General features: G+C 36.4%; 1 protein-coding gene across 5 annotated transcripts in view; it reads right to left on the minus strand.

Annotated features, from left to right (window-relative positions):
* The window catches only part of LOC131026842 (3-oxoacyl-[acyl-carrier-protein] synthase II, chloroplastic), a 54,769-nt gene extending 40,638 nt beyond the window's left edge, over window positions 1-14,131 (minus strand). The window contains exons 1-2 of one of the 5 annotated variants that reach the window (XM_057956838.2): window positions 13,958-14,131; window positions 11,339-11,433 (exon numbers count right to left, since the gene is read on the minus strand). The gene's annotated coding sequence lies outside the window, so the exon portion shown is untranslated. Of the gene's footprint in view, window positions 1-11,338; window positions 11,434-13,783 lie in introns of all 5 variants that reach the window. The other 4 variants (XM_057956835.2, XM_057956836.2, XM_057956839.2 and 1 more) reach the window with 4 other exon arrangements.
* Window positions 14,132-15,412: the final 1,281 nt, after the last annotated feature.

Genomic DNA, 15,412 nt, shown 5'->3' on the forward strand with positions numbered 1-15,412 from the left:
GTAAGAAACCACAACGAGGTCGGGAAGCTTGATGTTGGTATTGATAGGTTGCTTTTGATGTTGATGTTGATGTTGCATGAGCCAAGAGCTTGCCAAAGAGAGCTTTTGAGAGAGCTTGAGAGAGCGCAAAGATCAAGAGCCAAGAACCCAAAGTGGGAACCCCTCCAAATGAGTTGCAAAGGGTTTTTAATTCGAAACAAGCGTGGAGAGTCGTTGCGGCACAACGCAGGCCAAAGGACACGCATCGATGTGCATCTGAGTCACCGACACTTTTAAAATCCGACCATTTTCTGGGACGTTAGCGTGGCGCATGGATGTCCCCACGTCGCACTGTCGTCCATCGGGAATAGGTCCCAAAGGGCTGACAGGGCTAAACAATGATCCTTGGAATGAAGGTCCTATGATGGCAAAATGTTACAATTTCGATCATAGGGTCATCATAAGTGCCTTAGGCGTCATGCACAAGTGTCAGAAATGCAACAAGTACAATTTAGGACACTACACAAGTGTCTATAAAGTATCAAGGATTAAAAAAATCATTAATTATTGGTTGATGAGTACTGTACAGTTCATTTTTAGATAGTATCTTATGAGGATATAGTTTGGTGTGCTATTATACCTGTGCACGTTTGTCATGTTTTGTTAGAAAGACCATGCAAATATGTTAGGAAAGCCATGAAAGATGGTAGAGACAACAACATTAACCTTTAGAAGGATGCAAGGAGGTTTATATTGACACTTTTGAAGCAAAAATATGAAAATATAAGAAGTAGCAACAAGATATTGTTGTTTTAAGGGAAACATTTCATGAAAGTTAAAAGGAAAGAAAACAAATGTTATGCTTTCATTTCCCAACTACTCAAGGTTCGGGCAATGGAGAAAATAACTGAGATATTGAAAGAAGCAAAGGGCTTGTTGATGGAGAACAAGAAAATCATTTCCTATGACCTTCCCAAAGTTTTACTACCAATATAATCCATCACATGGACTTGGACTTGTATTGGAGTTTAGTCTTCCAAACAACCTGTAGCATACATCTTGACACTTGTGAATAACAAAGAAATTAATAAACAAGTTCATAAGTTGTTAGATAAGGGATGTCAAGAGAGAGCTCAAGCCAATGTGTTGTATCAACAATGTTAGCACCAAACAAAGATGATGAGTAGAGGTAATGTAATAATTCTAGAGCCATTGGCTAGATAACAATTAACCACTAGTTTTTGTTACCTAGAAAGTATGACATTATGGATGTTTGAGCAAAATCATGTACTTCTCCAAGATGAAATTAAAGAGAAAATGTCACTAGAAAAAAGTTCAAAAGGAAGATGAATGGAAGAACACCTCCAAAATGAAGGAATGACTGTGTGAGTGTTGGTAATGCCATTTGGTTTGTCCAATAAACCATATGCTTCCATTAAGATTATGAACAAAATGTTGAAACCTTACTTGGGTAAGTTTGCTATATTTTACTTGTTCTTATTTTTAGTAAGACAAAATAAGAATACATGTTCAATTTAAGACAAACATTAGAGTGATTAATGAGCTGAATTATTTAAGATTGTGATGTCTCAGAGTGAATTGAGAAGGAACCTGGAAAAGGTGAAGCCTACTTAGACCAATAAGGTCCAGTTTTGGCCAGATAAGTGAATTGTAGAAGGCATGAACACTGGATTTATAAACTTTGAAACTCATGTCCAACATAAAAATCATCAAAGGTTGTGGTTATATTCACAAAGTTAGATGGCATCAATTCACTGTCGGATCACATATTGGGTCACAACCTTTATGAATCTAAGCAACACATGAGAACTCATAACATAGTTCAGGGACTACTTTTCCATAAAGCCCCAAGCAAAGCCTATGAAGGTTGCTTCCTATAAAGAACCATCGAGAAGTCTTTCAAAAGAACAAATGTCACAAAGCGTCTTACTGGCAACTACTCCAGATTTCAAGAATTCTATACTACTACATCAAACACAAGGATGAAGCATTTTACAAATTCAAAGACTTGAGATCCTATGATAAACTAGTACAAAGGAAATATCAAATGTCTCTGATTATATTAAGGGATTGAAGTCATTTGCGCCCTTCACTGACTTAAAGGCCCTTACTCAGAGATACCCAATCAGATCTTCTAGCAGTAAAGCATGAATACATAGATGCATCTGTCCATCTATTCTACATGTCATACCAATAAAGTATTCTAGATGTGATACTACTGTACACTATTATATACCTAAGACTGGTCATCAGTCATATCACATACAGTATGTACTAGATAGAGGCTTCAACCATAAAATAGAATAGACTGAGGGTAGAGAGGGGTCTTACAAAACTCTTCCAATGAAGGGAAGGACAAGCATGTATCTGCTTGAGGATGAGAAGGCTTGCACAACATAAAACTCGGAGACTATCACAACAAACTCTACTAACATCCTAGCAAACTTGACTAGACTGCAGAAAATGTGTTCCCCCTTTAGCAGAACCATTGAATTTATTTCAAGATAGGTAGGGGTTGGAATGCGAAGGGGTTTGACTATTCATTTCAACTTCTTGGCATTAGTTTTCCTGCTTGTACTCCAAAGGGATGTAAAGGAGTCTATTAGAAGCGGATTGGAGCATGGAGCGAAGGTTGACACCCATGTTTTCCTCTTAAAACAAAGATTTTTGCAAGTCACTGTCATTGTTGAGCAAGGTTCCTGGAGTTGCACAGTATTTTGTAGGTTGTAAAAGCTCTTGCTCATGGGAGTGGAGCTTGGTTGGCCGATGTATGACCTTACTATAATATAATTTGACTTTTCAATAGTGGAGATGAGGAGTTTTTGCCCCCTCTTGTTGGAGTTTTTCCCTTGTTTTGGATTTCCCCAGGTCAAAACTGTTGTTCAATCAGTGTCACGCAGTTGCTTACTGCCGTTTAATGTATCCGTGCTCTGTGTGATGTTGTATGAATTTAGATTCGTAATATATGTTGAGTGTATACAACCAATAGCACTAAGAATATATGTTATGGGCATATTATGAAAACTCAGAGTTCAGAATCAATTCTTGATGAGTTGTTTAGGAGTATCCTACTCAATTTATGGATCAGATTGGTTTCAAAGCAAGTTCATGACAACTGAAACTTGATCAAATACAATCATTTAGTGAGACAAAATGCCCACTGCAAAATCTAGTGAAAGTGAAAATTCGAGCACTTCTGAGCCTACAATAGGTACCCAAGAGAGCAATAGAGCGCAAAGCAGAATGGCACGAGAAGGGGACAAAGTTATAGATGAAGGAGAAGTGAGGTTCGGCGAGTTGGAAGAAGATGTAGCCATGATCATTTGTTCTAGTGACCACTCCCCTAGGTACTCTCTAGAACCATTTGCCTTGATTAGAACCCTTATCCCAAGTTTTGAACTGATTTATAGTAGTGACTGCCAGACCCCTTTCACACCCTAAAACCAATTCTGAAAATTTCAGGACAATTACATCTGGGTACTAGACACGCTAGAGTCTAAATGAATTTTGATTGATCCCAACTTTCAACTACCAAAAACCCTAGCTTAGTGTTGCCCTGATCAATCTCAAACAGTCAATTGGAGTTCAACCCAAAATAAAACATGATTCTCTTTCATTTTGAGCATAACAAGATACTTGGATGGTGTTCTTGCTTTCAGCTAAACAAATGAGGAACATCTTGCATGATTAGAGAGAGTTTCTAATTTCGAAAGAGAACAAGCTTGGGTTGAATAATAAGAAGTGTGAATCTGCAAAGCAAAGTTTACATCATTCATATAGACCCAGCAAAAATGGAGGCCATAGTGAATTGACCCAAGCCCACAAGCATCACTGAAACAAAAAGCTTTATTGGGGCAGCTCAATACTTAAGGAAGATTGTTAAGTCATGTTCTATAGCAGCACCTTTAAATGCAATAATAGGTCATGGAAAGAGCTTCAAATGGGGTGGTATGCAACATCAAGCCTTTGAGGTGTTGAAGAAGAAAATTAGAAATACAGCCATGATGGCTCTTCCAAATTTGCAACAATTTTTTGAGGTGGAGATGGATGTTAGTCACTATAGCATGGGAGTTGTCCTAATGCAAGGAGGTAAGCAGGTATGCTATCATTTGGAATTTTTAGTAATTTGTTATTGGACATTGCACTTATGGATAGAAATTTGTGCATTGCTACGCGTGGTGAAAAAGTGTAAGCATTATTTGTTGGCCAAATAGACCATCATAAACACAGGCCCCCAACCATTTTGCAATATTTGCAAGCACAACTGAGGCTTCAGCAAACACACTATTACAAGTGGATGGGGTTTCTTCTAGAATTCCTCGTGGGTGGAGTCTGAGTTGGTGCACTATGCCATGGGAATTGTCCTAATGCAAGGAGGTAAGCAGGTATGCTATTATTTGGAATTTAAAGTGATTTGTTCTTGGACATTGCAAGAAAAGAGATTTGTGTGTTGCTGCATGCAGCGAAAAAGTGGAAGCATTATTTGTTGGCCAAAGAGACCATCATAAACACAAGCCACCAACCATTTTGCAATAATTGCAAGCACAATTGAGGCTCCAGCAAACATACCATTACAAGTGGATGGGGTTTCTTCAACAATTCCACTTGGTCATAAAATATAAGAGACATGTAACACTAACAACTAAGCTTGTTGATTTGTTGTCAAGGCCGCCATCCTTGACAGCATGGTCATTACTTAAATCTCTTCTTGAACCCTCTGCAAAAGAGTTTATGCAGAGGATTATGAGCATAACAAGGATTTTGAAGAGCTATATGAGCAGCTCGACAAAGGTAAGAAAGATGAATTCACTCCCAATGCTGATTTTGCATCAGCAGTCTGCTCTTCAAGTTAGGTTTCTTGTGTGTTTCAAATTATTAGGGGCAAAATGTCGTTTCTTTTTCCTCATTGTATACCTAAGTGGGGCTTAAGATTGCATTTGGATTGAAGATGGTGAACTGTTATGAGACCTCACTCTTGCTAGAGTAGTCTCTCGAAATTCGGATTCTCCATGGTAAATCCTTTTGTCTTCCATTCTTATTTGGCTTGCTCTTGTTCCTTCATGTTCAATCGATTAACTAAATCTTGCAATACTTTCATTCCTCTTATTAAAATTGTCTTTGACAAGCTATCTATGAAATATTTGTCCTCGTTCACTATTCGGGGGGTTATAAATCAAACGGTTGCATCTCTATTGGATTGTATCCTTTGAAGATTGCTGCCCACAACAAGATAAAGTGGGAAACAGTTGTTGCCTTTTCAAATAAATTTTGAATCCTATAGTTGGAAGAAAGAGTTGAGAAGCATGGAAACAGATGCAAAACCTCTTGATGCGTAAGCAAGTTTTCTCAAGCTAGAAGTAGATATACCAAGCATATCGAATTCAATGGAGATGTTGAAAATCATCATAGAAAAGTTGTGCTCATTGGAAGACACCAAGACCAAAGGGGAATCCCACAAGGAAGAAGAGCAATCCCATGGCACAACAGATCAAACAAAGACACTCCAATTCAACAATGAAGTGAAAATCAAAATTCCATCATTTGAGGGTGACGTAGATGTGGAAAAGCTTGACCATATGTTGGCAGATTCGTAGGTTTATTTAAGCAAGAATATCCTTACAGTGGAACAAAACATTTTCTTTGCTAGATTAAGAATGGCAAAGCATGCTTTAACTTGGTTTGAAAGTGTCTTACATTCCTTGGTTTTAAAAAAAGTAAGCTTCAATTAGTTCAAAGGAACAATTTAAAAAATGATTAAGAAATGTTTTCACCCAACGATGCAGGGGCATCGCTCCCAATTATTTTTTTGTTTTCTTTGTTTTTGTCTGAGTCCTCTTTCTGTCACCTAGGTTTGAGGAGATTTTCATTGGTGGAAAGAATGGAGGAGGATCTGGAATCCCCAATCATTTGGTTTCCTCATTGCAGGATTCAGTTGTGGGCAGGTGGTTATGGACGTTGTAGACAGGCGGCATCGGTTAGGAAGTCCTATGCTTGCAACAGTGAAACAGAGACCCCGATTGAGCGGCCAGAACACAGGAGGTAGAGGAAATATAGCCTGTGAAGGGCAGAGAATGGGGGTTGGTTGGAGCCAAAAGAATTGGGGAAAAAGAAGGAAAGCCAATGATAATGACAGGAAAGAAATCAGGCCGAGGATTGGATGGTCTGACTTGAAGTTGTATTCGACCATTTGGGCAAAGAAATTTTGGTATGATGTTTCTTTGTAATATTGCTAAACTTGATAGAACATGGAATAAAATGCTCATATGGTTTTACTAATTAAATTCCCTGTTTGAGCCTGTCAGTGTTTTAAGTTACTGTCGCACGTTGCAGTGTTTGTTTTGATTTGTAAAGTTCCTATCATATTACTAAACTTTCTGTCACTAAAATTATTACCGTCTTGACTTTAAAATTCTTGTCGACATAAGTTCAAGAAGGCTGCTATCATTTTGGTATCAGAGCACAAGATCCTGAGAGTGGAGAGAATCCACTAGGACCTATGAGAAGAAGAATCTTGAAGGTGTCTCAAGAAAACCCTAGAAGGAGTTTGTTGTGGAGGCGGATTTTGTAATTGTAAAGGATTTAAGTCCTAGAAAGATTTGTTGCAGGTGAGAGAAGACCTGTAACTGCAGAGGAGAGAGGAGGAGGCACAAAAGATTGCATAAGATTGTGAGAGAAAGTTTGTTTGTGAGGGATGTGAGAGTCTCTGAGTAAGAGAATGAATTCGAAGGGAAAGATACGATGGGTCATGAAGAGATCCGTAATAATCCCATTTTGGGACGAGCATTGGGACAAAATGGAGACTAGAAAGCTTTGTGAAGAACTGGCAAGGATTGAAAGTAGAATGCATGCCTTGGAAAAGAATTATTTTCCTGATAATGGAATGCTTGCAGGAAATGGAAAAGAAGTAGAAACTAAGAAGCTTGCAACAGGGACATGTCACTTGGAAGGCATGAAACAAACGAATGAAGATGAGGAGATAAATGCATAAGTGGCTGAAAATGAAGAAGCAAAGAATGAGATTGGAGCAGTTGAAAAGATTGCAGCAACTAATAAAGTTGAGATTCAAGAGTTAGAGGTTGAAGAATTTGAGGAAGGAATGATAAAAGAGAGTCTTCGCCCTTATGCTGTTCCTACGGTGAGCATGTGTATGGATTCCAATGACATTAATCAAATTGTTATCAGATATAGATTCTCTATTCCAAGAACGGAAAACTTGATGAATTATTTAAGTTGGCAAGCAAGTGAAATTGGTGATACATTGTGTTGAAACAGTTTGTTGTTTCATAAGATTCAAGCTAATAGTGTTGGGGTTGATAGTTTCAAGGAGTTATATGTGGATGATCCCGATTTCACAGATGCATATGAAGCTTGCAGCAGTTCTATCAGCAAAGATAGCGGACCCTGGACTATTTTTGTGTTGTTGGACCCTTTCCTATTCAATGGCAATCAAATGTGCATACCTAGGGAGTCAATGAGAGAGAACCCCTTGACAGAAATATATCATGTCATTCCATTGATGACTCCATGTGCAGGAGCATATGATTCCTTTTGTCTCTGGGGGAGCCTGATGCAGGAGCATCGAGTTACAATTCGATTGGTGGCAGTTTTGTCCGTTGGGGAAACTGTCCACAGGAAAAATGGTGAAACAGTTGGAAAGGGGAGAAAAGAAACTAATCGGACATCGAGTGAGGGAGTTAATGATCGGAGGAGGATGACCAAACAGGGTGTCGTTTTGGGCAGAATGGAATGAAGGAAGAAGCATCAATTTGGTAAGGAATCGGACTGAAGAAAGTAAGGGAGGTAGAAATGATAGTCAAGGAATCGGGTAAAGACAAGACTGACAGAACAGGGTACACAGAAAGGAGGTTTTGGGACTGGTATTCAAGTGGTGAGAAGTGGCATCGATTTCGGGGAAGGAAGAATGAGAAGTTCTGGTTGGATTGCCACGATTGAGATAAGTTCACAGCCAATCGAAGTTTGTAATCAATGTTATTTATAATGCAGAAATAGATTGTTCTTTCTGTTCTTCTAGCTTGCTGATTGGTTCTTTGGTCAGATAATAAAATGATATGCTGCATTGCTCTGTTTTAGTTTCTATCACACTTAGAAGTTAATGTCATCGATCTTCCTGTCACTTTAACTGTTTTCATTCTGAGTTCCTGTCGCCTTTGGAGGCAGAGATAGTTTGCATTTGTTTGATTGTGGAAGTTGTCACTCATCACCCAATATGCCATAGAGAAGAAAAATCTATGAAGGAGCAATTTTTGAAATAGAAAGACAAGCAAAGTGTGTAGGTATACACTAGTGGCTTTTGAAGAAGGGTTGTCCAAATGAACAAAGATGTGTAGGATGAGAAGGTTTTCATGAAGTTCAATGGAGTCTTGTATTTCCCTCCAAATCCTTGAATATTGGAGAGGCATGATCTATGACTCACTACCTTGGGGTAGATAGTCTGCCTTCCTCTACAAAGGCCCAAGGAGCAGCCAAATCAAAGGAAGTGAATGCTAAAAGTTCAAAATTTGCAAGAATTTGAAGCCATTGTGATGTCAACAATCCTACAAATGAAACTTATTCAAATGTACATCTAGAAAAGAATCAACTACAAATGAGAAAGAAAAGTTAAAAAAACACTATGCCTACCTTTAGTGGAAAGTTGATTGTGTTTACTGCTGAATTCTACAAAACAAGATAATAGCAATTTCAGTGATATCAGAAGTAACTATAAGACAAGGAGCATGGAATAATCAAACTTTCATTTATATAGTGTGTGTGTGTGTGTGTGTTTGATACAAATGTTTGGTATAGGGAGAATCAAAAGAACAATGCTCCTCACATGACATAAGACTTGCTCTTTCAACCAAAATTCAAATTGTTGCATCACTACGTGATGCTCACAAAGATTAAACTAACAAGTTGGCATTCAAACAACACTTCATATTTTTATACATTTGAAGATTTGCTAGTTGCAGCAAGTGTTGTCTTTCTGCATTGCAAGTAAAGGTCTCCCATTTATGTGAGGTCATGGAAGACTCGGCAGTTTATTAAAAAGTCAAAAGACTTGAGTCTTGTCAAAGGAGTTTGACGAGTAAATTATCAACTCCTTCAAATTTGGAGTAGCTTCTAGACAGCAACAAGAAATATTATATTTTCTTTGTCAAAGAAGATATAAACCGAGTAAAAACATATGAAACAAGTAAAAGAACAAAGGATTAAAAATCTTCAATGAATAGGGAGCTTCCAAGCAAGATTCTCAACAGCATGATGGCTATGGCACATGTTGCAAAAATGACCAATCATATAAAATCATTGTGTACACCTAACAAAAGAAATGGGTGTGCCATAGAAAAGGTCATGGAGAACTTAATTTCATTAGCATGCATATAATTCTCTCTATGAAGCTTAAATGGTTGCTAAACTTTGTCCAATTGGAGAGTACTTTATCTTACAGTCTTCTAATTTGTGGCCTAATCATACACAGAAGTAAACCGCTTTTCTAGCCCTTCACTGATTTGTTTAATGGGTTCTTTGTTTCATGGCAATTTATTCAATATTTGTGTCTTTGTTCTGCAGTTTGGAAATATGGTATAATGAAAGATCGGTTCTCACCTCAGGGCCATTGCCTGATCCAGAGGTCACATTGGACATTATTGAATTTTTCCTAAGTAACAACCCAAAGGGAATTGAAATCTCTATCTCCTAAGCTCTTACATATTCTAATCTTTTAGTATGCTAATGTGTCTTTAGAGATCCCTAGGTTTTGACATGACCAAGAGTTCAACAATAGTCGATAGAGATTGTTTTGCATAGATGTGAGGGTTAGAGTGCAATATTGATACAATGAAGAATAGTTATATTTGAGTATCTTTATGTTTATTTGCACACAAATGACAAAACAATGACTTGGGAAGTAGGATAATATGAAACGTTCAAGATGATGTTTGTTATTAAATACAAAGCAAATTTTAAAAGTTGAAAAGGAAATCATAAACTTTGTATTTTAAGGGAGCAAATTTCATCGAGTGTCAACGAGAATAAAATTCCTTGCATTTCCCAAAGACTTGATTTGATATTTTACTATTTAACATAATATATGGAAAGTTAAAAGGAATAAATTTGATCTCACCTATGGTTTTATGAAACAATTTCAGCAAACAAAATACAAAACACAAATTAATATTCCACAAAAACTACCATCATGCATACAAACTTTCACAGCCTCGAAATACTCAAACCTACTCATTCTGAAATATTAGGAATGCTCCAAGGCAAACAAATTGTATTTGGTCATGAATTTCATCATCAATTTTTAGATAAGATGACAAGACTAAGAATTGTACTATGTTGATTGTTAACAAGAAGAGATCCATCTTTAGTTGGTTAAGTAAGAGATTTACACAAAAAAAAATCAAAATTAGTATTTGGGCAGTTGTATGTTCCTTAGTGTTACTCTCATTCCAAACCTGGAAAATGAGTTGAATGTAGGATATCTAGAGTCTCCAATTTTGCAGGATTCTACTGCGAACAAACAAACCGTAAGGAGCTATCAAAGTAGACTCCGAAACCTTAAAGACATTAATCCACTACCAGCATCAGTAATAGCAGCAAAGGCATGAGCTAGGACAAGGACAGTAAAGGCAGGGGCTTACGCTACGGTTCCATAGTCCCTAGTTTCATATCTTCCATATAGAGGCCTAGTTTTATATCTGCGAACATATAAAAAATAAAGAATTCATCTTTCTCTACATTGACAACACCTTGTTTGTAGAAACTCTGGAAATACTTCTAAGTTTCTAAATTCTAACTAATAGCGCTAGGATTATCTCACCAGCACCAGTTAAAATATATTAGCAATGCAGGTGCATGGAACCACAAGGTTAACTGATGATCTTAAGGCAACTCAAGGCTTTGAAGATGTTAAGGTCAAAGGTCCTAAAAAGCAATCCTGCAATCCCTGGAGAAAATCAAGAGAGAAACATGTTCAATATGGCTAATCATTAAAACCCATCAAGGCATTAACAAGAGAGGTAGGAGATTTAGAACTGTAGATGATCAAACCCCCATCACAGCATTCTAAAGAACATCCAGCATCAGACAGCTTGATATCTAGGGAAGAGACTAACTCTGCTATTTGCTGCTCTGTGAAGATGCTAACAAAATTACCTGGATGAAAAACAAATCAATTGTACAGCTAAACACTCAACCCAGGCTTAAAACAATGCCCCGGAACCAAAAAAGTAAAGTAAATATGAAATCACTTCCATTACAAGAGCCAAAAAACCAAATTGCCCACAGCACTGTACTTTTCCCTTGAGAGGGAGGATCAGCAAAGGAAAAATACCTGGAAAAGATCACAAAATAGCATTGTTTGACAGTACATCCATAATCGCATAGGCAATAAAAATTTGTATTGAGACCACTGACCAGATCTATGGTCTGAAAGAGAAACAAAACCCAGGAAAAAGTTTAGCTGTTCTTGTTATGCGTAGAATTGCCCTATTAACAATCCCCCAATGAAAAACAGTGAATAGCTAGCTACGAGGCCAACAAAAACAGAAGCATCTATGGCTTCTAAGATGAGACAGTTTTACTAGAATGTATATATACACAAAAATCATCATAAAAAACCTGAAAACTAAATCAAACCCACTTTGCTGTATGTCACTCTGAATAGAACCGCCTTACAAGCCCATATCATTTAAAAGAAATACATCAACGAAAAAGAAGAAAATGGATATTTCTAAAAACAAAAACAAAAAGTTGAGAATACCAGAGATTTTTTCTCGTGTTTATTTCAAAAAGGCATTTGACAAGGTGCCTAGAAGTAAACTTTGAGGCAGGATGGAAGAGTTGGAAATACCAGAAAAATATAGGGCTGCAATCCATGAGCTTTATGATCATGGTCCAAGTCAAAATCAGAACAAAGAAAGGCCTATTAGAATATTTTGGGAGCAACATCAGTGTCAAACAGAGGTGCGCACTGTCCCCCACTTTGTTTGGGCTATACACAAACAAGTTAGAGGAGAAGATAGACAAGTCAAGAGGTGGGGGTGTCACGCATGCCACATTAGTGATAAAGATAATATTCTATGCAGATGGCCTCATCCTAACAGCAAAAACAGCACATTGTCTGCATGAACACCTTAGAGCCCTAGAGCTATTCTGTCAAGAGGTGGGAATGCAAGTGAAAATTGGCAAAACTAAGGTCATCATCTTTACCTTGAGAAGAAAAAAGAAGCAAATGACTTTACAATTCGAAAGAACCCCCTTGCAAGTGGTAAATGAATACAAATACCTAGGCCGACTTTCAGAGCAACCTCATTTAGGAGACTTGTAGGACAAAAGGATACAAGGAGGATGGAAAGCTCTATAGATGCTTCAAAACAGATGCAAATTGGCTGAGATATGGGATTGGAATAAAAAGAAGATATTATTTGGGCTGCTTGTTACATCAGTGGTGTCGTATGGATGTGAAGCTTGTGGAAGCAGCATGTCAAAATTGAAATGGAGACAAACAGAAAGGTTACAAAGACATTTAATCAGAAACAGTTCCAAAATAAGAGCCATAATCCCATACAATATCATCTTAGCCAAAACTGAAGCTTTTCCAGTTGAAGCGGCAGTGATAAAACGGCTGCTAGGATATTTGAAGAGAAAAGATAACACAGAAAGACACCGCTGGCCCAAAACAACAACGGGGGAAAGTCAAATAGAAGAAAGAAAACGTAGATGTAGCAAATCTCCATGTGGATGAATAAATGGGAATTAACATGCACGAGTGTCCTAAGGCAAATGTGGAAATCAAAAGGTATATGAGAGAAAAAACCAAAACAAGCATGTGCACAAACAACTCAGGCAAAAACACAAATATTATATCAAGCAATTTAATCCCACTTGTAACCACGAGCAAAAGCACTATATAGGGACAGATATAAAATGGAAAGCTAAATGTTGATAGCCCAGTTGAGAACTAGCTCACACCATCTCAAGTGTGAAACTGGAAGGTACAAAACACCCTAACACGAGTGTGCTGACAGGGTTTGCCATCTCTGCACCCCAAGATCAGTAGAAACAGAATGGCATCACATCATATAATGTATGGCATACGAGGACATATGAACCAATTATGCCAATACTCTAAAAATAGAATATTTAACAGCTTTGTTCAAAGAAGAACAGATAACTTACTTGATCAAAATCTGTAGCAGAAGAACCATGGTCAACAAATAAATAGGAAACAACCAGAAATAGGAGTTGTGTTTTTTGTTTTTTTTTCAACTTTAGTTAGTTTTGGCACAGTTCAACTATTGGGTTACAAACTTTCACTTCTTGTCAAAGCTAGTGGGAAAACCTAAATCTCACAACCTCCAAAAAGAATGTACCTCAACTATACCCATTGCCAAACAAAAATGGAAATGTCTTCTTAACAGAATCATATGTATCAAAATAAACATTAGAAAACCACCGAAATCAGGAGCAATATACGCAGTCTTTGAAACAGAAAAACAAACAACAGTTGGAAACCATCCAACCAACAACAATCCCTCTTTACTACTAAAGAAAAGTTACCCCAAGGAGCAAAGTAGCAGACCTGTACCTCAAACGGGTTTCGACTTTAACCAACATTCAGAAGGTTAAAAGAAAATATTCTTTAAAAATATTGTTTAAACCTTTGTAGCCTACATCTGCCACACTCTCATACAAATGCCCTGAAAGCTATGAATTGTGAAGAATTATAAAACAAAATCTATAGCAAAACAAAGCGATAATAAATCCAGCAACTAACATGAAAACACTTTCTGCGAATCGAACCCTTGCTCAGCTAGAAACCATTAGCTTACAGAAACACTTATGTTTGATGAGCAGCAATCACCATTTTAGACGAGAGAAAATGTTAAAAAAAGATTTCCATGGCGATTGAATCCGGGCGATCAGCGCGATAAATTCCGAAGCATCTTACCTTCTTTCCAGATTCCCAACCACCTTGAAAGATTGCCTGGGAATCCCCGTCGATCAAATACTTCTCCACGTTGTAACGCGGCCCAAATTAAATTAAACAAACTCTAAATTAAGGCAAACGAACGAGCTCCTCAGACATAAAATTGTAAAAGAAAAGTACTTTTGTTTTGGAGGTGACTATAGTGTTAACGCGGTTATATAAATAGTTTTCAGGATTGATAAGTGTCATTTAATAAATGAATGAAATATTTTAATTAATGTTTACGAGATTAAGTGTCATTTAATAAATGAATGAAATATTTTAATTAATGTTTATGAGATTAAGTGTCATTTAATAAATGAATGAAATATTTTAATCAATGTTTACGAGATTAAGTGTCATTTAATAAATGAATGAAATATTTTAATCAATGTTTACGAGATTAAAATAGTTTATGAAATCAAGAATAGTATGTAAGTCTAGTCTAAGATGTAAGGATGTTAAAGTTTTATAAGGTTTGTAAATTCTTTTTAATGGTATATGTTTTGTAGTCGATTTCAATAAAAAAAAGTTTACATTGGCTTTCTCAAATAAGATATTTTAGATTGTTTTTATGTATAATTGATATGGATGTTGTTGTAGGCCATGTGTTTCATGATATACTACAATTTTATCTCCACTACATCTTTATTGTAAAATTAGCATGTTCTCATCTTCAACTCCTCCACGGTGCTTCAAAACTTAATCTCAAAAAGGTTGTTAGCCAACATACAAGTTTTCAAGGCTAGAACAGGCTTGCCAAGTTTTAACTCCAGAAGGACCCAGCTAGGGGAACAAGTTTTCCCCATTTTCTAGATTTAGTTTCAAGAGGGGCCCAACTGTGAAGGTTTCCAAAATGAAGCTTAGCTTCCAAAGGGATCTAATTTCCAACATGTAGGGGATAGAACCATTTTCTGATTGAGCTATGTATAGATTTTTCTCATCAACGTTTTGGAATGTTCTTAAACAAGTTAGGGAGAAAGGAAAAGAAGAAAGAAAGAAAGAAAAAACCAAAAAGAGCAAAAAAAATATAAAAAATGCATACTAAGATATATCCATAACTATGTTATATGTATATGAGAGTAGTAAATATAAAATATAAAATATATATAATTAGAAAAAAGTAAACATAACTAAGAAAAGAGGATAATAGAGAAGAAAAAAAATATGTAACTATTAGAGAAAAACTAAATGAATAGGAAAATATAAAAATAAGAAAATAAGAAAACAAACTAAAATGAACTCAAAGAATAAAGAATAAAGAATAAATAAAAATACTATAAAAGAATGTAAATATAGAGTAAAAATACTATAAAAGAATGTAAATATAAAGTAAGATGAAAAGAAAGTAATAGAAAGAAAAGTTATTAAAAATAAAATAAAAATTTAAATTATTTTTTATAATAAAAAATAATCAATAAAATTGAATCTATTATT

Source organism: Cryptomeria japonica, chromosome 1, assembly GCF_030272615.1.
Source record: "Cryptomeria japonica chromosome 1, Sugi_1.0, whole genome shotgun sequence".
In the NCBI taxonomy this organism is placed as follows: domain Eukaryota; kingdom Viridiplantae; phylum Streptophyta; class Pinopsida; order Cupressales; family Cupressaceae; genus Cryptomeria; species Cryptomeria japonica.